Source organism: Ochlerotatus camptorhynchus, unplaced genomic scaffold (genome assembly GCF_037179485.1).
Source record: "Ochlerotatus camptorhynchus isolate MF236.1 unplaced genomic scaffold, CSIRO-AGI_Acam_v1.1 ptg000832l, whole genome shotgun sequence".
Classification (NCBI taxonomy): Eukaryota; Metazoa; Arthropoda; class Insecta; order Diptera; family Culicidae; genus Ochlerotatus; species Ochlerotatus camptorhynchus.
This window is the reverse complement of record NW_027041292.1, coordinates 67,589-90,063: the sequence shown is the minus strand read 5'-3', so window position 1 is coordinate 90,063 and position 22,475 is coordinate 67,589. Positions and strand designations below refer to the sequence as shown.

The 22,475-nt window shown below is 35.8% G+C and overlaps 1 protein-coding gene across 4 annotated transcripts in view; it reads left to right on the top strand.

The window, feature by feature from the left end:
- The first annotated feature begins 8,210 nt into the window (after window positions 1–8,210).
- LOC135715179 (myosin light chain kinase, smooth muscle-like) overlaps window positions 8,211–22,475 on the top strand; it is a 34,937-nt gene continuing 20,672 nt past the window's right edge. For 2 of the 4 annotated variants that reach the window (XM_065238574.1, XM_065238575.1), the window contains exon 1: window positions 8,211–8,669. The gene's annotated coding sequence lies outside the window, so the exon portion shown is untranslated. The remainder of the gene's footprint in view (window positions 8,670–22,475) is intronic. The other 2 variants (XM_065238570.1, XM_065238572.1) reach the window with 2 other exon arrangements.

Sequence of the window (22,475 nt, the reverse complement as noted above, 5' to 3'; positions counted from 1 at the left end):
TCAGCTACAGAGGCAAGGTGAGGTTTTTGGTGAAGAAATCTGGCCGATTCCCGACCAGGCCAATCTAGGTGCAAGCGATCGAGTGTTGGAACGGTAACTGGTTACAGTGGAATTGCAGAAGTCGATGGTACTCTTACAGAGGTCCATTTAGCAGTGTAAGTTTTAATTCATCTAGGATTTGGGGTGTAGGGAAATTGAAGTTGATTAGCCAAGCTGTGGGCAGAGAAGAGGGAATTTTGAAATAGGGTTCTTTTAGCAATGTTAAGGAACTGAAACCTTACGTCCATATAATTTTTCCTGGGGCAGATCCTATGGCAGTTGAGATACCGTTTGTAGATTCTTTGATTACCCTTACCGTGTTGATCCGCACGACTTACGAGGGAAGCTCATCGGGCATCTGTGGTGACATCACATTGTACAGGACATTCGGTCCCGGTTACATGGGCTAGTTTTCCATTTTGGGAGATCCAATCTGCTCGGTGGTGGCTAGCTTGTTATTTGTGAAAATGAAATTACTTGAAACCCCAATTCTTCCTAAAAATAAAGGTAATAATGTATTTTATCCAAACTGAGGTTTATGAAAACCATACCATTAACTGTTGAACTTTCAGTTTTCTTTTTAATGTTATTTAAATTACTAATTTTTTTCCACCCAAAAACGAACTTTATCGACTACATGAGCCATTGCGATTGAATTGTAATTTTTATTATGAAATTTATACATCCTCAGTATACACTGTAGGAATCTCACGGCGTTATTCTGACTTAGTATAATCAACAATCAATACGAAACTAACGATTTTAAATTGGCTCACCACTTTAGTAGCCTATTGGTCCCAAGCAAACGATTAACGTACCCTATTCTAGTTGAAATTCTATTACTACACTATGTTTGTTTTGATTCGCTATGAAAGTTTGACAGATAACATCAGGGGTGTGTGGATTCATGCAGAACATGCAGGGGTGAGTGAAATAGCTTGGGACTGCTTGGGACCGTTGTTCTGGTACTGAGTGAGCCAAAAATAATAATGATTTTCTTCGGGACCCAGTGGTCTTAGAGTTACCTCTAGGGTTTTATGCCTTGTTCAGACTACAGAACTATAACATGTTTTAGCGCTATCTTGATGGTAATTTCTGTGTTGCAACTATTTGACAACCGTTATAACATGTTATAACTGCTCAGTCTGGACAGCGCTTTAAACGCTCTACAGACTGGAGAGTTATAACATAGAGGTAACTCTAAGACTAGAAGGTCCCGAAGAAACGAGCTCAACTTTTTGGCTCAGCTCTGGTACTATCTTCGGTCCCAAGCTAATCAATGCACCCCTCGAAACATAGGAAAATCAACGAACCCCTCATTTTATCTGTCAAACTTTAATAGCGAATCAAAACAAACATAGTGTAGTACTGGAATTTCGACTAGAATGGGGTACGTTAATCGATTTGCTTGGGACCAATAGGCTAGTCAAGTAGTGAGTCAATTTAAAATCGTTAGTTTCGAATTGATTGTTGGTTATAACATGTTATAACGGTTGTCAAATAATTGCAACACAGACACCACCATCAAGATAGCGCTATAACATGTTATTACTCTGTAGTCTGAACGTACTATTAAACGCTGTCCAGACTGGAGAGTTATAACATGTTCTAACGGTTGTCAACTAATTGCAGCACAGAAACCACCATCAAGATAGCGCTATAACATGTTATAACCAACAATCAATACGAAACTAACGATTTTAAATTGGCTCACCACTTTAGTAGCCTATTGGTCCCAAGCAAACGATTAACGTACCCTATTCTAGTTGAAATTCTATTACTACACTATGTTTGTTTTGATTCGCTATGAAAGTTTGACAGATAACATCAGGGGTGTGTGGATTCATGCAGAACATGCAGGGGTGAGTGAAATAGCTTGGGACTGCTTGGGACCGTTGTTCTGGTACTGAGTGAGCCAAAAATAATAATGATTTTCTTCGGGACCCAGTGGTCTTAGAGTTACCTCTATGTTATAACTCTGTAGTCTGAACGTACTATTACCATAGAGGTAACTCTAAGACCACTGGGTCCCGAAGAAAATCATTATTATTTTTGGCTCACTCAGTACCAGAACAACGGTCCCAAGCAGTCCCAAGCTATTTCACTCACCCCTGCATGTTCTGCATGAATCCACACACCCCTGATGTTATCTGTCAAACTTTCATAGCGAATCAAAACAAACATAGTGTAGTAATAGAATTTCAACTAGAATAGGGTACGTTAATCGTTTGCTTGGGACCAATAGGCTACTAAAGTGGTGAGCCAATTTAAAATCGTTAGTTTCGTATTGATTGTTGCTATTACCATAGAGGTAACTCTAAGACTAGAAGGTCCCGCAGAAACGTGCTCAACTTTTTGGCACAGCTCTGGTACTCTCATCGGTCCCAAGCTAATCGATTCACCCCTCGAAACATAGGAAAAACCAATAACCCCTCATTTTATCTGTCAAACTTTCATAGCGAATCAAAACAAACATTGCGTAGTACTAGAATTTCGACTAGAATAGGGTACGTTAATCGTTTGCTTGGGACCAATAGGCTACTAAAGTGGTGAGCCAATTTAAAATCGTTAGTTTCGTATTGATTGTTGCTATTACTGCTATTACCGAGCTCTCGTCAACGCCAATTCCTACACGGTAAGAAAAAAGTACCTTACGGTAAGTTCACTTTTAACTACTTTTGACTAGTTTGTCTCCTTTTCTTTTTCTAATGTTGTCAAACACGGAGGAACAAAACCACCCAACAGGGGTAGTAAAGTGTGGGAACCCAACGTTGCGTATAATGATGTTTACCTACTTTTGGGTACAACTAACTTACTTTTGGGTAGAAATCTAGTGGAAAATTCCATACGAATTGCACACAAGTAAATGAAAACTACTTTGACCCGATTTACCTACTTTTGGTTTCCTGCACTATAGTGCCGACATGAGTGAAAAGAACTTACTTTTGGGTACTTTTTTCATACCGTGTATGTGGAGTGTGGTGGTACACTAACTGCCAATGACGTTTATATAAGGTCTGGGCCAAAGGGGTTATTGGTGTTAGTGAAATGTGCAATTGTTTAGTGATGTTCGTATTTTATTGCAATGTTTATAGTTTTACACGAAACAGCTGTTGGCAGTGACGTATTTCTATCTGTTCTCAGTATGTTGAAAGTGACGTATTTCTATCTGTTCGCAGATGTTCAGCAATATTTACAACATTTTTGCTTCTAATACCAGCAAGCTGTCTGTTGGCCCAGACCTTATATAAAAGTCATTGACTTACTGCTACTACTACTCCTATAGAGATCTCCAAGCGCAATCTCACGAACACTTAAGTCCAACGTTCATATATAAAAATGAAGAAGAAGAAGAACCAAAAAGGTATCACGATATCACAACTACTTAAAAAGGTAGCGCGCGGTCTCACGCACACTTTTGTGCATCTGGAGAACTCTATAGGAGGACTGAAAGCAATGAGCTTTATTACCGAGGTGAAGTAATCGGTTAAGTTGTGTGAGTAAAACCCGTGTACGATACAAGCAATTAGTGACGTCGCTACTTGCGTTTACGTTGATTTTTTGGTTTACTAATACAACCATATTTCATGATCTGCTTCACCTCTCTCTGTACCTCATTGGACTGAAAGAACAAAAGAGCCGGCAAGTTACTATATCAAGAGTAAATTTTCATTGCGTCGAATGTAACAAAGGTAAACAAAGTCGAGCTATCTGCTAGGCTATCAGTGTCAATCGATGCTCCTGCTATTACACTATATACTGTCCGAATATAGGATCACATCCCATTTTTTAATTTATTTACCAGTCGAATTGCTTTTTGACGTAATCACCTTCCGATCAAAATAGTTTTCGATGTTACTTAAGTCACCCAATTTCTATGGAGATGCCGTTTGACATAAGTAACAGCGCTGAGAAACCCGTGAAAAGTGTACGTTCGTCGTTTCGCTTTCTCATTATTAAAGTGAATAAATCGAACTGTTTGTTGCTAAGATGATTTCGGTGGTCCTAAAATGATGAATGGGCTGCACGTAAGGAGACGTAATTGATAGTTCTACCGAATATCTTGGTAAATACACTTTGACTTAAGTAACAATAGGGGCCACCAAACGACGTATAATAACTTTTGACTCAAAAACCAGTATTTTTTATCATGGAAGCTAGAGATTTGCATTTGTATGATTAAAACCCTGCTAAATATGTTAAACATTGCTATCACTATGAGATTATATGTGTTTACTTGGAAATAGGAATAACTTTTCGGTCATCAAAACAAAACTTTATTTTTCTCGGATTGGTGCGAATGTTACTTACGACATAATGAAAATTTGCTCTTGAAATCGTAAACAATGGGGTCATCCGTCGTGAATGGAACGATTTCTTTCTACGACGAAATGCATTATCATTTCGCTTTTTCTGGACGACGGTTTTTACGCATAAAAGTGAAAGAAGGAAGATGTTTTGCTTTTTAACACAAACGCACACGGCCATGAGAAATCAATGAGTTGCAAAGAGAGGTGAAGCAGATCGTGAAATATTGTTGTTTAGTAAACCAAAAAATCAACGTAAACGCAAGTAGTGACGTCACTAATTGCTTGTATCGTACAGGGGTTTTACTCACACAACTTAACCGATTGCTTCACCTCGGTAATCCAGCTCATTGATGAGAAATGCCATTGGAGTAAAGAGAGTTTTCCTGCCATTCCTTCGACAACCCAAGATATGTTCAAATCCTACAGGTAAAGCGATCTGCATGTGTATTAAATATAGTTTTGAGAATTCAGGATGAATGAAACATTGGATATTTTTTAATTAGGGGAAATGTCGGCTTCGGCACTTCTTTCCCTTTTATCGCCAGGAGAGTAAATTAAGTATTAGAGCACAGACTTAGAGTGTTTATTTTTTGCAGAACAATGTATTGGAACATGATGCAAATAAATACCCGCTGTTGATAATAGGTAAAGAAGTGATGAATCCAACATTTCCCCTATTTTCTATCGTTAAGCCATAGACAAACAGACATAACACATTGAATATTTCTCACTGTATAACATCGTCACTAAAACATTACCGCCATCTGTTGAGTATACTGTGGTGGGTAGTACGCTGAACAGATGGCGGTAGTGTGTAAACGTCAAACGCAAGGGAATTGACTATGCGCGCCACAGGTGGCGGTACTACCAACTAAGATACTTTCAAATTGACCGTTAAATGCTTGTTCGATGAACAACTTGCGAGTGTTATGTCTGTTTGTCTGTGGTTAAGCTTTGAATATGTTTTATTCCAAATGTGTTTTTGAATATCAAAGTGTATGGAATTATGATAATCGTACTAGAATTTGTAGAAAAATCATAAATACAGCTTTTCTTTGATGTGATCGTCTCACTCCACAATTAGCATTTTATTTACCCTTTGCTTTTGCAGGAAGCATTGATGAAATCTGTGAATAAGATGTTTTCTACAGACACTCTATACATAAGCACTAGGGTGCTTCATTCTGAAAAAAGTGATGAATTTCTGATGGGCCACCCTCCAGTTCGATTCATAGCCCCAAAATATGAACCTGTGCAAAAATTGGTAAAGATTGATGAAGGTTTAGAGGTCGCGCCAATGATTTGAAATTTGTATGGGAATTACTATGGAAGAATTTAAAAAATCGCTTATATCGCTATAACTTTGCTTCTACTTGTCCAAATGTCGAAAAAATTTAGTATGTTATTGCTATGGCAATAAACAAAAAGCCTACAGTTGCTACGCTCAGTTTTGCAGCGTATCAAGAATTATAAAAATGTGAAAAAATGGCAAAATAGGGTAAATTGACAGATGAATATGTACAAGGCAACAACGCCAATTTCATCGCAACAACAACAGGCTTGTTGATCATTGTCATGACAACCACATATTTTTTTTTTTCAACGTTTGGACAACTACAACCAAAGTTAGAGCAATGTAAACGAAAATCAATAATTTCCCATACTAATTCACCAAAATCTCCATACAAAATCCAAATCATTGGCGCGACCTCTAAACCTTCATCAATCTTTACCATTTTTTGCACAGGTTCATATTTTGGGGCTATGAATCGAACTGGAGGGTGGCCTATCAAAAATTCATCACTTTTTTCAAAATGAAACACCCTAATAAGCACCAACAGAAGTGTACATACCTTTCAATATATGAATCTTGGGTATGTTTATACCAGTAAAGCTGATATAAATGGTAAAAGGTGGTATAAGTGTAAATAAATTTTGAGTGTAAAAAGCGTTCTCTCCACCGCTAGGTGTCACTACCAATTAAAATTTAAAAGCCTTCGTTTCTGATTCCCATGTTACCTATCTGTTCTGTGGTATGATTGTACTTGCCACACTATTATACTAATGCAAAAATGGTACGGGCATCGAAAGCTCTCAATTAATAACTTTGGAAGTGCATCTAGAACACTAAGTTGAGAGCACGCAATAAGCTAATATGCCATATGCAATAAGCTTGAAATGCGAGGAAGAAGAAGAAGAAGAAATGGTAACTACTGAGCTACCGAGCCTCGTCAATTACGTCATATGTATATTAATGGATATTTACAAGACAATATCGTATCTCATGTATTTGTTTCCAATAAATAAATAAAATAAATAAATCAGTTGTGCATATTAGACCTGTTCATTTTAAACGAAATGTTCGGAATGTAACGGGTCAACCGTGATTACTGTTCGTCATGTTAATTTGAACTTTTGTGCAAATTTTCAGCAAAATCGGTGTTGATTTAGAGGTGCTTCTAGTTAATTTTATGTTTTCAAGGTAATTTACGGCTTATAATATTTGTATCTCGAGACTGAAACAACGAAAGCTGCTGTAACAACTTTCATAGCAAAGCTTAATGTGTTATCTACCAACTTTGTGGCCAAAGGTTGACTATTCGAAGTGATTTTATTGAATTTTCACTTAGTTTCATGCTCGAAGATATCTTAAAATGTGAAGAATTTTAAAGTATTTGTTCTACGAATTTTCCACCCATATGATATAAAAATGTGTAGTGTACGGCATAATGTTCCTCATATTGTTCTAGAAGTTTCGTTCCAACATAGTTTTCGTGTATATTTCATAGATTGAGAGATAAAAATCAGAAAAGAGGCCGTTTAGCTAAAATTCACAAGACAACAGAACCAATAAAAGTCAATTAGATTGACAGAACATAGTTGCATTGCTTTTCAATGACGACCGATGACTGTTTCATTGATATATGATTTTTTCATAAATATGAATCCTCAGTAGACGTGTTTTTTATCAAAGGCAAGTGTCACTCGAGTCATTCAAATGTTCGTTATTTTATAAATTGCTGTTATGGTTCGAGTGACACTTGCCTTTGATAAAAAAACACGTCTACTGAGGATTCATATTTATGAAAAAATCATATATCAATGAAACAGTCATCGGTCGTCATTGAAAAGCAATGCAACTATGTTCTGTCAATCTAATTGACTTTTATTGGTTCTGTTGTCTTGTGAATTTTAGCTAAACGGCCTCTTTTCTGATTTTTATCTCTCAATCTATGAAATATACACGAAAACTATGTTGGAACGAAACTTCTAGAACAATATGAGGAACATTATGCCGTACACTACACATTTTTATATCATATGGGTGGAAAATTCGTAGAACAAATACTTTAAAATTCTTCACATCTTCGAGCATGAAACTAAGTGAAAATTCAATAAAATCACTTCGAATAGTCAACCTTTGGCCACAAAGTTGGTAGATAACACATTAAGCTTTGCTATGAAAGTTGTTACAGCAGCTTTCGTTGTTTCAGTCTCGAGATACAAATATTATAAGCCGTAAATTACCTTGAAAACATAAAATTAACTAGAAGCACCTCTAAATCAACACCGATTTTGCTGAAAATTTGCACAAAAGTTCAAATTAACATGACGAACAGTAATCACGGTTGACCCGTTACATTCCGAACATTTCGTTTAAAATGAACAGGTCTAGTGCATATGGTATGTAATTTACCCCTAAAAGTTTTTGGTCATGGGGGAAAAAATACTATTGGCCAATATAGGATCTTTAACCCAACATATCTCATCGGAATACGCCCTTTCAACAAGAGAAACAGATACGTAACATAAAACCAGAAAATGAGAGATAGAGAGAGTGAAATCATAATTGGCGTTGACGGCGACTCTGTAGCTCTTTACTCCTATGAGAAAATCCATAAGCAAACGTCAGACTGTGCGTGAAACATGGCGGACTTCGTACTATCCTTTCACTCCATCGAAAATTCCCATAAGAAACTGTCTACATTTGCTGGAAGAGCAAATTTTTCGACAGTGCCGTCAACGCCAATAGTGAAGCGTCATTTATTTAGAATCAGAGTGCCACATACATCAATCGCCACCTGTGAGTGATATCAGTGTTTATTATTTACTTTTCTATTTAAGTTGATTCACTTCAGTTGTAAGCGTGATTATTGTGTTTTGTACATTCATATGAATACGAAAGGATTATAATTTTACTGCCCAAATCGGAACAAATCGAGCACTACTAGTTTGTACCAATCTTCATACCATTTTGTGGATATTTTTGACAGCTGACATATTTCATGAACCGTGAAGTTTAAGAGAAATAAATGCAGGGTAAATAATTTGATGCTTAATCATCAGAATAAATTACAAAAATACAGAAGGCAGCTGTGTACGGGAGTAAACAAACATATGTTTTTTTATGAACGAGTGATAGTCGGAATGCTTATGTTTTGTTCTCATTTTATGCTACTCTCTTTTGGGACAGAACACAAATTATTGAATCTGATGCTGAAAATCGAATACGAATACGTCAATGTTGATTGATGATTTATCGTTAGCAGGCTTTCACCGTCAACCCTTCATACTGATTTATTTTTTAAAGTGCATGGCGATTTTATATTGCAAAAAACCTTGTCATAAGTCAAACTTTTTATTGTTGGGTGAGTTGTTTTTAAAATTAAGCATGTTCTTACACATAACTGGATATCCTAGATCAAAGATAAAAGGTGCAATCGAAAACAATGACTTACAAAATACACTGAACGTTCGGTAACTGAAAACTGAAACATGTTAACGTTTCACTGAGCGAGCGGCATTTGCTCTTAAACTTAATATTGTTCCAGGACATAGATGAAATACATTGGAGCTCAAAATCTTTCACGGAACTAACGTTCAGTGTATCTCCAAGAACCAACGATTCTATAGGATAGCATATCTTCTGCTACGCGTAAGGTGACTGCAGGTTATTTTGGCAATCTTGAAGATGTTAAGGTGATGCGATGCGTCACGCTTTTTTTTGCTTTTTTCTCTCTCCTTTCTATGTGCCAGTGAATTGATTATCATTGATGCTGTAGTGGTGTGAGTGTACATAATGCACTACCGCAACTACCGTAAACATAGCTGCTAGAATTCGTTATTATTAGGTCGAATGTGTAACAGAGACTATCACTACATTTCTATTCAATTTGTCAAAATTATCGACCCCCTCCCCCCTCCCCCCTCACCTTCCCTATACAGAAAATAATTATGCGCCTAGCCACCAAGCCCAACATGTCAAGTCATCATTGTAGTTAATTGATTCAACATCACACTTTGTACACTTTGGTTACATACGACCTGCCCAAAAGTGATTCCAGAGCTCAAACTTCCAGTTACACGGTAAGAAAAAAGATTCCAAAGTAACTCAATTTTACAAATCTCGGCACTATATTGCAGGAAGCCAAAAGTAGGTAATGTGGATCGAAGAGTTTTCATTTGATTGTGTTCAATTAGTATGAAATTGACAATTCGCTTCTACCCAAAAATAGTTAGTTGTAGGTGTAATATGATTATACTCAACGTGATTATACTCAAAGTCAAAAGTAGGCAAAAATGAACTGGCCACTGGATATTTTTTCTTATCGTGTATTTTTTTGTTTTCGAATCATCCTTTTGCCGCCTTTTGCATATCAGCTGATGGCTTCGAGCAGTGCAACCGAAACGACACATATGTTTTCTATACAAGATTTCTAGGTTCATTTATTTTCATTTTTTGTCTTGAGAAGCAAAATAAGAAATTGTTTTAAACATTTATTAGTGATGGTTACTACATTGAACAGAGTTTAAGCACCTTAAAAAGCAATAAAAGCATTGTTTTTACACACTTTGTTTCAATTAAATCGACAACACTGGATACGATGATACGATGATAGATGATTCGTACACATACCTTCGTAATGCGGTGTGTAGAAAAAAGGTAAACAAAACAGTTTCAGCTTGCAAAATTATTCGCGGCTCGCGTTTATAACGATGCAAATGGTATTATTTAAGTAAATATCGTCTTTAAAAGTGAATTCACTTGAAAGTGCTTGTAGAAGCACGTGTCGTAATTGTTTTTAGTGTGGTTCTGAGAAGTGAAAGCTAGTGAAAACAGTTATTGAAATTTCATGCCCTGAGCAGAACAAAATCGGCTGATCGTACTTTTTAATGCAAATATTACCAATGCGTGAATGAATTGGCAATATTTTGGTGGAAAAGTATTACAATATGTATCCAGATCTTATTCATACAATTCAGGCCCATTTTTTAAGGTATGTAATTAGTAATTTACTGTTTTGTAGGAAGATGTCTTTCGTACGCATACCAAAACACGTTTATTTAATGATTGTAGGGACAGCCATTGTTGCATGACGTGCCGTATCACCTTAAAGTCGCCTTAGTGTGCCATGCGCTTATTTGAACCATGTTTTGATTTTTATTTAATACACGTTTTGAAGAATTGAAACATATAACTTTATTTCGTCCTTGATGTACAGACATAAGGTGAAGTTATTTTTTAAATATATTCTTTTTACGATATATATCATTGTTAACATAGCTTGCTTGCCTTACTTTACACTTTACACGCAAAATAAATGACAAAAACATTATAGGGGAATTTACGTATTCTCGTCAATCTAAGCAGCGTCCGAACTTCTATTAGCGATTTCTTAGCGTCACACACATACATGACAGGTTTGTTTGTTGACGTTTATCTGCTGCTTGCTGTTCAACCAATTCCAATCGACAGAATTGATCAAAACGGGTTGAACATGTTTTTACAACGCTCCAAACTTCTCAGGTGAGTGTGACTATTGTCGTCAGTCTCTTTTTCTTCGGCACCCTTTCCATTTGAACTGCGTGTTAACCAGCTGTTCTATTATCGGCAACTCGAAATCAGCCGTATTTTGAAGTGTGTATATTTAATTTAAAGAAAAATATGGCATAACAGGATTGCACAGTCGTAAAAATGTAATCAGATTGAAGCTGAAAAGGTAAGGAATCGGCTTAATACATTCAGCGAAGAGTTTTGATGGGAAAATACAGTGAAATTAACGTTTCAATTTCGGTTGCCGAAAACAGTCAATGGGTGCCGAAGCCATAATTTACCCTATGTAAGTATGGTTTTCTTACATCCTTTAACGAGAAATGCATTGAATGTAGTGAACTAAAGCGGGCTGTGGCGTACGAAAAGCTTTTTTATCTTTTTTTTCTGTTCGGGACATAACATCACTGCGACCAGTACTTTGATCTATTGTAGTAAATCCCGTGTCCTTAGTTTAGTGCATGTCGTATTACGGTATTACTACATCACTATTGAGAGATGATGAAGTATTCGTTTTTGATACTGTGTTGTCATTCTTGCCTTCATCGCAAGGAATCAATTCTAATTGAAAGGTTCCGCTATTTATACCCTTCGGAGTGTTGAAGCACCCTCAAAAGGCGCGCCCCTTTTTTTAGTCAAAATTGGATTCCTTAGCAACAAAATTAAGCCATGACGTGAACGAGTAGATTAAGAATCACATCGATGAAGACTAACTAATCATTTTTTCCTTGTTTCAAGATCATGGACAAAGCCGAGTCTTGTCACTATCAACAAGGCATAAAAAAGTAACAAGGACTAAGATGTGATCCTTTGATTACTGAAAATATATATTGTACATATAGGGAAGATGCGCATAAAATGCCTTTGTTATGGAAAATTCTAATTTAACACATCAAGTGTATCAAAATTTAAGTACAATGCCATGCAAACGTTGAATTAGGGGTATTTCCAAGTAACAATTTCGTTTTTTTATCATAGTCTTGTACCCCATGTTTTGTTTTTAAAGATTGCTTTAAAGCTTTGATAAAATTTCCAATCATACTTAAATTGGCATTGCTTAGTGAAAATAGCTAAATTCGCAATTGAATTCGTAAAATTATAAAGATCTGCAAAATCCTGATTTCGAATACTGTGAGTAAAATACTCATACCCAATCCAAGGATGCATACATTTAGGCTTTTTCTACGTTCTTGCTGTATTTAATTTTTTAAGTTCACGCCTGATAGGGAACAATGCCCATAGCGGCCAAAATTCATTCCTCTCTATCTCTGCTGCTAGTCAACATTATGGTGATAAATTGCTGTGATACGTTAGAATTTAAACGTGCTACATGAATGGAAGCGAAAAACTTTTAGAAAAAGGGCATTTGCAATTGAAAAAACTTGTAAAACAATGTTGGCGCGAATAACGCAAAAATAGTAATTTCTAAACAGTTGGTATCTCAGAATATTGTCAAAATTGAAGATTTGATTGATGCAACTTGTAAGATACATCCTTCATCTTTCGGCTCAATAGGTCGTATGGCATGTTTATTCGAGAAAATTTCACAAATCACCTAAAATGTGTTCAAGTAACTATAATACAAAACCAAAAAAAATTGCCTGCCTGTTGAACTTTCTACCCGGAAAATAAGGGATGTATTTTACAATTTGCATAAATCATATCGTTTTTTATTTTACTGTTCAGAGATACGAGGCGTGTCAAGAAATGTGGTTTTGTGCAGCTCAAATTAAATTTATTAAATTTTATAAATTTTCAATTACTCATTTTCAGGTTCCCTGCTTTCATTCACATAGTACAATAATCCCTCCATTTTTGTGGTGGGTGGTACCGTCCACCCACCGTTGTTTCTCGGCTGTACTTCAACTAATTACGCTTTTTGTATATATTTATGTATTTATTTATGTATTTATTTAATTTCTGCTCGTGGCCCTAATGATGGTTAGTTAACACTACTGACTGTCATATACATAATAAAACGTATAGTAAAATCGAAAAACTACTCGTTACGATTTTTTCTCCAAAAAAATAGAGCAGTAAATTTTCGTCGCAGTAACTCACGTGACATGTGAAAGTCAAACACAGATGCAACTCGGTTGAATAATCTTTGAAGACCATGATAGCGCTATGCAAGCCATGGTTAATGCTAATAAGTGGCAATCGAAGCATCTGATTGTTTCTCAAGCAGCTAGGCTGCACATTGATGTCTTTTTGTTCCAATAAAGCTGGGCAATCAACTCGATTCTACACAACATCAGCGACAAACATGGATCTTAGAGTATCGCGACGAGTGTTGAGAGGTTCTAGGTGTATTAATGAACAATGTTCCTCATAGGGGGGCAGCCTTAAAGAATTACACCACGGTAATCGCCGAAGTGCGTAGCGAATGAATCTGCGTTGAACTGACTCGATTCACTTAACTCCATTATGATAAAAAGGGTTCCAAACAGCTGCACCATATTCTAATGTAGATCGTTCTAGGGAACAGTATAACGATTTACGGTAGTACACGTCAGTGAAATCCTTAGCTATCCTTAAGATATACCCCAAAGATCTGGAGGCTTTAACTACCATGAATGAAATGTGCTGTTTGAACGTCAGTTGTGAGTCCAAGATAATACCCACGTCCTTCAAATGACTTACTCGTTCAATTGAAATATCCAGGAGTGTGTAATTGAACTTTAAGGGCTCTTTTTTTGAGAGAGAAGTTGATTATCGAGCACTTGTTAGAGTTTACTCTCATGCGGTTCAAGTCACACCAGTCACTGAATCTATCAATGTGATTTTGTAGAAATATATAGTAGCGTCAGAATTGCTGATGTCAAAACCGCATAAGAATTATTCTCATGACTGCTTGATTATTGAAAAATGACAAGAATGCTAATGATCGGTCAGAATATAAGAACCTTTTAACTTATGGTTTGAGAACATTAATGGTTATGGTTATGGTAGTCAGTAAGGTCCATGAATAGTTTTGTAACATCGATCAACTTTATGTGGAATATATCGCGAATTGGTTGCGTGTAAATAACTGATTACACTAGTTTACAGCATTTTTGAACTCGGTAAGGTGATGATCATTTCCAATGCAAAATCCTACGCTGAATTCAATGCCGTGGTCAGAAAAAATTAAAGTAGAGCCATTTTTGAGATATACAAAAATTTTGATTTTTTGAATTTTGGACAAAAGTACGATTACTAAAATGTCAATATCTTTGGAACTAGTACACCAATTTAAAATCTTTTTTTTATGAAAATGAAGCTAAATAAATTTGCTATCGTTCACTAGAATATTATGTCTTAATTAAAAATTTAATTTTGAAGTCATTTAAAAATTTACAGCATTTTTTTTTATTTTTCCTGCGAATTTTCCATAAAAATCTTGTTTTAATCAACATTTTTAATGGGATAAAAAGATTCAAAAAATCATTCCATAATTTATTCTTAAAGTCCATTCAAAACCGGAGAAAATGAGCCTTTAATGGATGAAATCGGTTGGAAATTGTCGAAGTTATGAGCATTTTTGTAAAACACTTAAAAATGTTGCTGAAATACAACAGCTTTAGAGTTCCTTTTCTAGGTGTCGTTGTGAGCATCCAAATCGCATGTAAAGTTTTCATGGGAGATTCTTTTCTCTACATATCAAGGCATATCAGGATTTAAAACCGAGTTGATACAAAAGAAATTTATTTAGGTTTTATTAAAAATGATTGAGAATCGAATGACATTGTCTTCGATGTTTTGAACTTGTTTCTCGAATCAGAAACCAACAATAGTCACCCATCATTGCTTCATCCCAAAACCCTTGGTAACGACGTTCCATCATCTTCATTTGTTGGTGAAAACGTTCGCCGTGCTCATCACTCTCGTCACCAAGATTTTCCGGGAAAAAATCCATGTGAGAATGTAGGAAATGTATCTTAAAAGACATATTCACACCTGTGTTCAGTGAAATAAAAGGATTTGAAATTAATTATATGTAACAAACACAATATTTTTGATTTATACCTATTTTCTCATAATTTTTTAGCAATTCATCGACGGCTTCCTCATAATCTGGGCTTCTGAAATTTCCTAAAAAGGTTGTGACAACACGCTGGAACGATTTCCACGCTTCTTCCTCATCTGGTGTCAAAACTGTATTGAATGCGGAATCATTGAGCAGTTTTTTGATCTGTGGGCCAACAAATACACCCCCCTTTATCTTTGCGTCAGATAAATTTGGAAATACTGATTTCAAGTACTGGAATGCCGGCCCTTCTTTTTGCAACGCTTTGACGAAATTTTTGAATAGCCCAAGTTTTATATGTAGTGGTGGAAGTATTATGCGTTCTTTTACCACAAGAGGATCATTTTTAACGTTGTCTTTACCAATTGTGAAATTATCCCGTTTTGGCCAATCTTTTCGGACGTAGTGTTCCTTACGAGCTCGACTGTCCCATTTACACAAAAAACACATATATTTTGTGTATCCCTGTTGCAATCCAGTCATCATGGCAACCACTTTAAGATCGGAACAAATTTTCCAATTGTGTTGATTGTAATTTATCAAATTGAGCAATAGAGCCATTGATTCATACGTTTCCTTCATATTAACGGCATAAGCTAATGGAATAGAAGGTTTCTCATTCCCTTGATGCAGTAAAATCATGGAAATTTCAAGCTCAACTTGCTGCTATCGATGAATAAACGCCATTCAGCTGGATCATATGGCTCACCAAACTCTTCAAACAAGCCGTTTACGTCATGGCAGCCTTGCTCAGCATGTTGTGTTCTTTCAAGCGTGATGCCAGCAATTCGGATTTCTCCTTCGATAAGTCGAGATCTCGCACCAAATCATTAAATTCGGATTGTGTAAACAGTTTTGGGTTTCTTTCCAATTCCACCTCGAAGTCTTCCTCGCATTCCTCCTTGAATTCCTCCTCACTTTTTGTAACGGTCGATTCAACAGAGGGCGCTCGTTTCCACTTTGGATAAACAGGATACGGGACCGAACTTGAATGTGGAACAGGTTTTGTCATAGAAGCCACTTGTGGATACTCAACTGTTTTGTGACGTCCTTGTTGCTTAACTTTTGTCAAACAGAAATAACAATCCGTTGCATGACAAAACGGTCGACGCCATATGGTGGGCATGTCAAAGGACAAATAGCGACTGACAGATAACAAATAAGTGAGTTAGTAAGTAAGACATTAACACTTATCAAAAATAGATGAAGTAAGATATTGTCGATCAGGAAAGAACAAAGCACTACCATGCTGTACATAAATTGTTTATATGAAAGTTATTCAAACAATCAATTTACCTTGCGCCTGACATCCACCTAGCCAAGCACGTTTTGCACGAACTACATAATGCTTTTGGAATCCACGGTTCGTCAAAGTCTCCAGGATCAATTTTAAAATAAAGCCTGTATGCAGTTTGCAACGAAGCAGTGAAATTGACCGATTTTGTAAATATATAGTTGCCACACGCGTAACAAAACTTTTGAGGATCATTTTTACACTTGAATTCACGTTTTGTAGTATACATACATCGTTAAGCAATGTTAAAGAAAGAAAGCTGTCAAATTGAGTTGGTTGCGTTAGGTTCTCGCCGAGCGGTCTCACAAACGCTAGCGTAAATTATATTGTTGAAAATATCCCATTTAATTTTGCGTGACAGCTGGTAGTGTTAGTGAAATGCACCGTATGCGTACACGTCCGCAGAAAGGCTTACTGGAAGTGGAGCGGGACAACGGCCAATCTTGGAACATTCAATTTCCATGATTTTACAAAAAATTTCATAACTTCGACAATTTCCAACTGATTTCATCCAGTAAAGGCTCATTTTCTCCAGTTTTTAATGAACTTTAAGAATAAATTATGGAATGATTTTTTGAATCTATTTATCTCATTGAAAATGTTGATTAAAACAAGATTTTTATGGAAAATTCGCAGGAAAAATAAAAAAAAATGCTTTTAATTTTTAAATGACTTCAAAATTAAATTTTTAATTAAGACATAATATTCTAGTGAACGATAGCAAATTTATTTAGCTTCACTTTCATAAAAAAAGATTTAAAATTGGTGCATTAGTTCTAAAGATATTAACATTTTAGTAATCGTACTTTTGTCCAAAATTCAAAAAATCAAAATTTTTGTTTATCTCAAAAATGGCTCTACTTTAATTTTTTCTGACTACGGCATTGAATTCAGCATAGGATTTTGCATTAGAAACGTTGGTCAACCACTAAAGTTCACACTTTTTATGTTGTTTTGTAAACTAGTGTTACCAATTCACGATATATTCCACGTAAAGTTGAGCGGTAATACAAAACCATTAATGGACCTTACTGACTATCATAACCATAACCATTAATGTTTTCAAACCATAAGTTAAAAGGTTCTTATATAGTCCTCCTCCCGAAAATATATGGAGAAAACAAGAATTTTGAATGGTAATGGTTCTTAACAACCCATTATTTGTGAGGTCCGCTTTCAAAAAACAATAATACATAAGGTTAAAACTTTATCACACAAACGTTCATGTAAAGTTCCATAATCATTTCAGTTAAAGTTAAGGAGGGATTATAAACAATTTATAATTATTATCGGTAAGGTCAAGTTATGGTTCGCGTTTATGCGGGAATCCATCTTTGACATGAAGGATGAGACGTAAACAAACATGTCATGTAAAATTAAGTGCTCCGAAACTGAAAAGTTCGTTTCTCGACGAAAAGTACGTTTTATTGAGCTGAATTTTTCGTCTATTATGACTCAAATTTGTGTCAAAATTGACGCTCGTATACGTCAATCTCAGAACACCTAAATTTACATGATTTTTTCTAAGTGTGTAATTCAAACAAGTATAAGGTAGTCATATACCAAATGCGTGTAATTTTAAGTATCCTGTAAAATTACAAGATTAGCTCATCTAAAGCCATCCATGTAAAATTCAAGTGACGTTTAATTTTACATACATGTAAATTTCAAGTCGTGTAAATTTAAAAACATATTTAATTTTACATGAATATGCATGCTCTTGCTATGTGCATGAAAATTCGTGTAAAATTACAAAATAATTTTAACTGCACACTTAAAAAAATGATGTAAATGTAGGTGCTCTGAGACTGACATATTCTATTCTTATTCGCATTTCAAGCTTATTGCTTAGTGCATTTTAGCTTATTGCGTGCTCTCAACTTAGTGTTCTAAATGCACTTCCACAGTTATTAATTGAGAGCTTTCGATGCCAATACCAATGCATGCATTTGTATATTGTGTGGCAAGCACAATGATACTCTATGCACAGGGAAGTCGAGAAAATTTCCAACCCGAAAAGATTCCCTCGACCGGACCGGGAATCGAACCCGCCGCCTCCAGCTTGGTAATACCGTGCCTTTACTGACTAGGCTATGAGACCCCGACACATATACGACATATACGAGCGTCAATGTTGACATAAAATTGAGTCATAATAGACGTAAAATTCAGTTCCATCAAACGTACTTTCGAACTTTTCAGTCTCGGAGCACTTAATTTTACATGATATGCTTGTTTAGAGATTATGCTTGTAAGATTAGGTATTTCTAAGTGTGTGTGTGTGTGTGTGTACACATTTAGAAATAACTAATTTTATACGTGACGGAATCCATCTTTGACATAAAATATGAGACGTAAGCAAACATGTCATGTAATATTATGTGCTCGGAGACTGAAAGTTCGTTGCTCGACGAAAAATACGTTTCATTGAGTTATATTTCGCGTCTGTTATAACTTAATTTTATGTCAAAATTGACGCTCGTATGTGTCACTCTCTGAACACCTAAATTTACATGAATTTTTCTAAGTGTGTATGTTACTGCCTTGCGGAGCTCCCGAGTTGTTTGAGAAAATATCCGATTCCGACGCGCCAATCTTAACCCGTACATACCCCAGCAGAGAATGAAAATAAAATGAAAACTAAATTTGATATTTTGATTTAATATAATCATCCAGTGGTACACATTACAAGAAAGTACGCTTTTGTCATGATAGACAAATAACAAAAGTTAAAATATGACAAACGATTGAAGTTTATTAGATCCAATAGCATAGAAATAGACGATGTGAAGTTTTTAAATTTAGAGTTTTGTTTTCATGACAAATTCTAGTGGAATTATATTCAATATAGGAATAGAACACACGAATCATGTAAAACATTAGTTTACGATGACTCTTATATCATTATGAATGATCAATTCCTTCCCGAAAAAAAAATTACAGTGAAATTTTCAGTGGAAACAATGCTCTAACATTAATATTTATTGTCGACAATAAAAATGATTGTAATAATGTTGTACCCTTCCGAAAACGGCAAAACTGCTACCTAGCTGTACAATGAATGTACATAGTAAAATGTTGTTACAATGATTTTTATTGTATTTTTCATTTATTTTATTGTTAACATGATTCGATCACGAACAATAATGAACAACTCTATTACAATAAAAAATGTTGTTACATTAAATATTGGTGTGTTTTCATTGTGGGTTACTTCACGAACAATAAAAATAAATGTGATTGAAGCATGCAGACTATGAGAGGGTCAGCAACACAGCCAATGTAATCAAGATAGGCGCTGCTCGTATGGCTCTTGCTTTGACAGTTCGTTTGGCTCTATTCGTTGCCAAGTCAATTGAACACCTACGACCAAATCGGTTTGAGTTGAACTCAACTCTCCTGCCTCATCTAAATCCCGCTTAATGCAGACCTTTTCCGTGCAGTCAATAATCATACAATAATAATAAAAAAAATCCACCACTTGAAGATGTCAGGAAATAACTCTCAGGTGGAAGCATATTTCATGGGCGATTCTCTCCAGTTGAATGCATTAACTTATCAACGACGCTCAACCACCAAGGAGACGTGACCTAGAGAGATCGAGTGCTGGGGAGTTGGCCTCTATTTCTGACAAGTTCCGGATCGAATCTCAATCCATAACCAGTAAAAAAAGGACTCACCCGTAACAGACATACCACCCCTTCCCTTCCCGGGACGATGTTTTATTTTTTCGATTTATTTTTAAAGTCGATAAAGTAGATCTGTCAAGCCAACACACACACTCTAAAGTACACTGTTATTTTTTTAATCAATAAATTCGCCAACCAACAGTAAAATAACAATAATATATAATGTTATTGAAAAAAAAAATTATATGGGGAAATCACGAAAATTTTATTGTTAAGATACTTAACAACCCCCCTTTTTTATTGTAAATTTTTCATTTACCATGAAATTTACTGTTTTGTACAACATAAATCAAGGTAAATTTATTGTAGACGTAACAATATAAATCATTGTTAAGACAATAATTTTCGTCTTATTGTTACATTGTTTTTTATTGTATTTTTGTTGTTATTTTTTTTCGGGTTTGCATCGAACATATTTTAACAGACATGAATGACAATATTTATTTTGTTGGGAGAGAACTGATAGTTAATGAGATTTATGACAATATGTTTAAATATGAGCTAAGAAATCGACTAAGCCTACGAAAGGTAAATTACAATATTTGACAATGTATTACAGACGAACTGATGATAATATCAACAAATGTTGTAAAACAACACTTTTAAAATCATAATTGTCTTTGTAATGTTCGCTAAGAAAACAGCATGCATCCGGATTGACTCGTAAGAAGAAAAAATAAAATTAAATGTAGATTTCAGTGATAAATGTGGATGCTCTTTTATAAAATATCAAATTTTGTTTTTAATTATATTTAAAAAAAAATCAAAATAATATCAAAATATGCATTCAACCGAAATTAAAAAATAACATCAAATTATGAGATCAACATGATTTCAAAAACAAAATTAGATATCATTTTGATAGTATTTTGATAGCGATTCACCAAGTAAGATCTGAACCAATACCCAGCCGTTGACGAGACGCCAAATATCTCCAGCTTGGCAAGCAAGATATTATGGTCCACCGTGTCAAATGCACCTTTTATATCCATATAAACAGCATCGACTTGCCATGCTGAATCCATGTATCGCAAACAGTTAGAAGTAAACTGTGATTCCACGATAATTTGCGATATTCCGTTTATCTTCTTTTGTAGACTGGGAATAGATAATAAAGATTCCAGCGGCAGGGGAACTCACATTGCTGTGCCGAGAGATTGAAAAGCCTCGCAAGGGGTAGGCAGAGATTGGCTACACAACGTTTTAGAACTGATGACGGAATGCCGTTAGGTTCGGCGGCAAACGAGAGCTTCAGTTTGCGTGTTGCGGCTATCACTATGTCTTCTGAAATGCGTGGAATATCGAAACTAAACACATCACATGGCATCCCAACAGTAGCATCCAGCACTTGGCAACCCGGATGCCTTCCGTTTGGAGTTGACAAACGATCAAAAACTTTTCGGATTCGTGCGAAGGTTTGATTCCGTGCGTTTCACGTGTCGGTTATAGAGAAAACGATTGTAATTTCGATAACTACGACTCGCAAAATTGAACAGTCGTTTGTAGTATGGCAAGCGAGAGTTACAATACTTTCGGAGGGCGGCAGAGCGTTGACGTTTTAGCACGCGTAGGCGTGGATTAGACCATGAAGGCTTTTACGGGGGTTGTCGTGCTGAGACAATGCGGAAAATAGCATCTTCCAGTGCAGCAAGTCCAAAGGTAGCACTCAGATGACGGTGTAAATACAATCGGCGAAGATAAACTAAATGACACGACGAGAGCGGGATTATCGGCATCTGGATAAATCAGGGGCCCGACCGGCAAGGAAACAGAAGTGCCCGGTAATGTGGAATCATTTTCCAGGACAAGCAACGGTCGATTTCGGTTCGGAAAAGTATTCGCTTGTGTCAACCCGAGGGAGGGTTAACATCATTTTTTTTTTTTTTTTTTTTTTTTTATATCTTTATTAAGGAGACTTTCAGCCGTTGGCTGGCTCGTCTCCGCTACCTCAAAAATTAGCTGAATTGTAAATACACACCTCGAAAAATACGCCAAACAAATTATAAAAATACGTACATGTGTACACGTTGAAACCAAATACCCTAAATAAAATGCACAAACAATACGTTGCACACGAAAAATACATTTGGTAATGAATTGAATACGCTTTAATACAAAAATACGCTAACTAAAAAATACATAAATATGGAAAAATACAAAATACATCTTTTCAATTCAGCTAGATGATTCGAAAATGCTCAAGTTGACAGCCCCTCATGTCAACCCGTAAAAATTAAAACCGTCCAAAAGATCACAGCAAGCAACTGGCATATGCGAACGCAGTGGATCAACTAATGGTGTG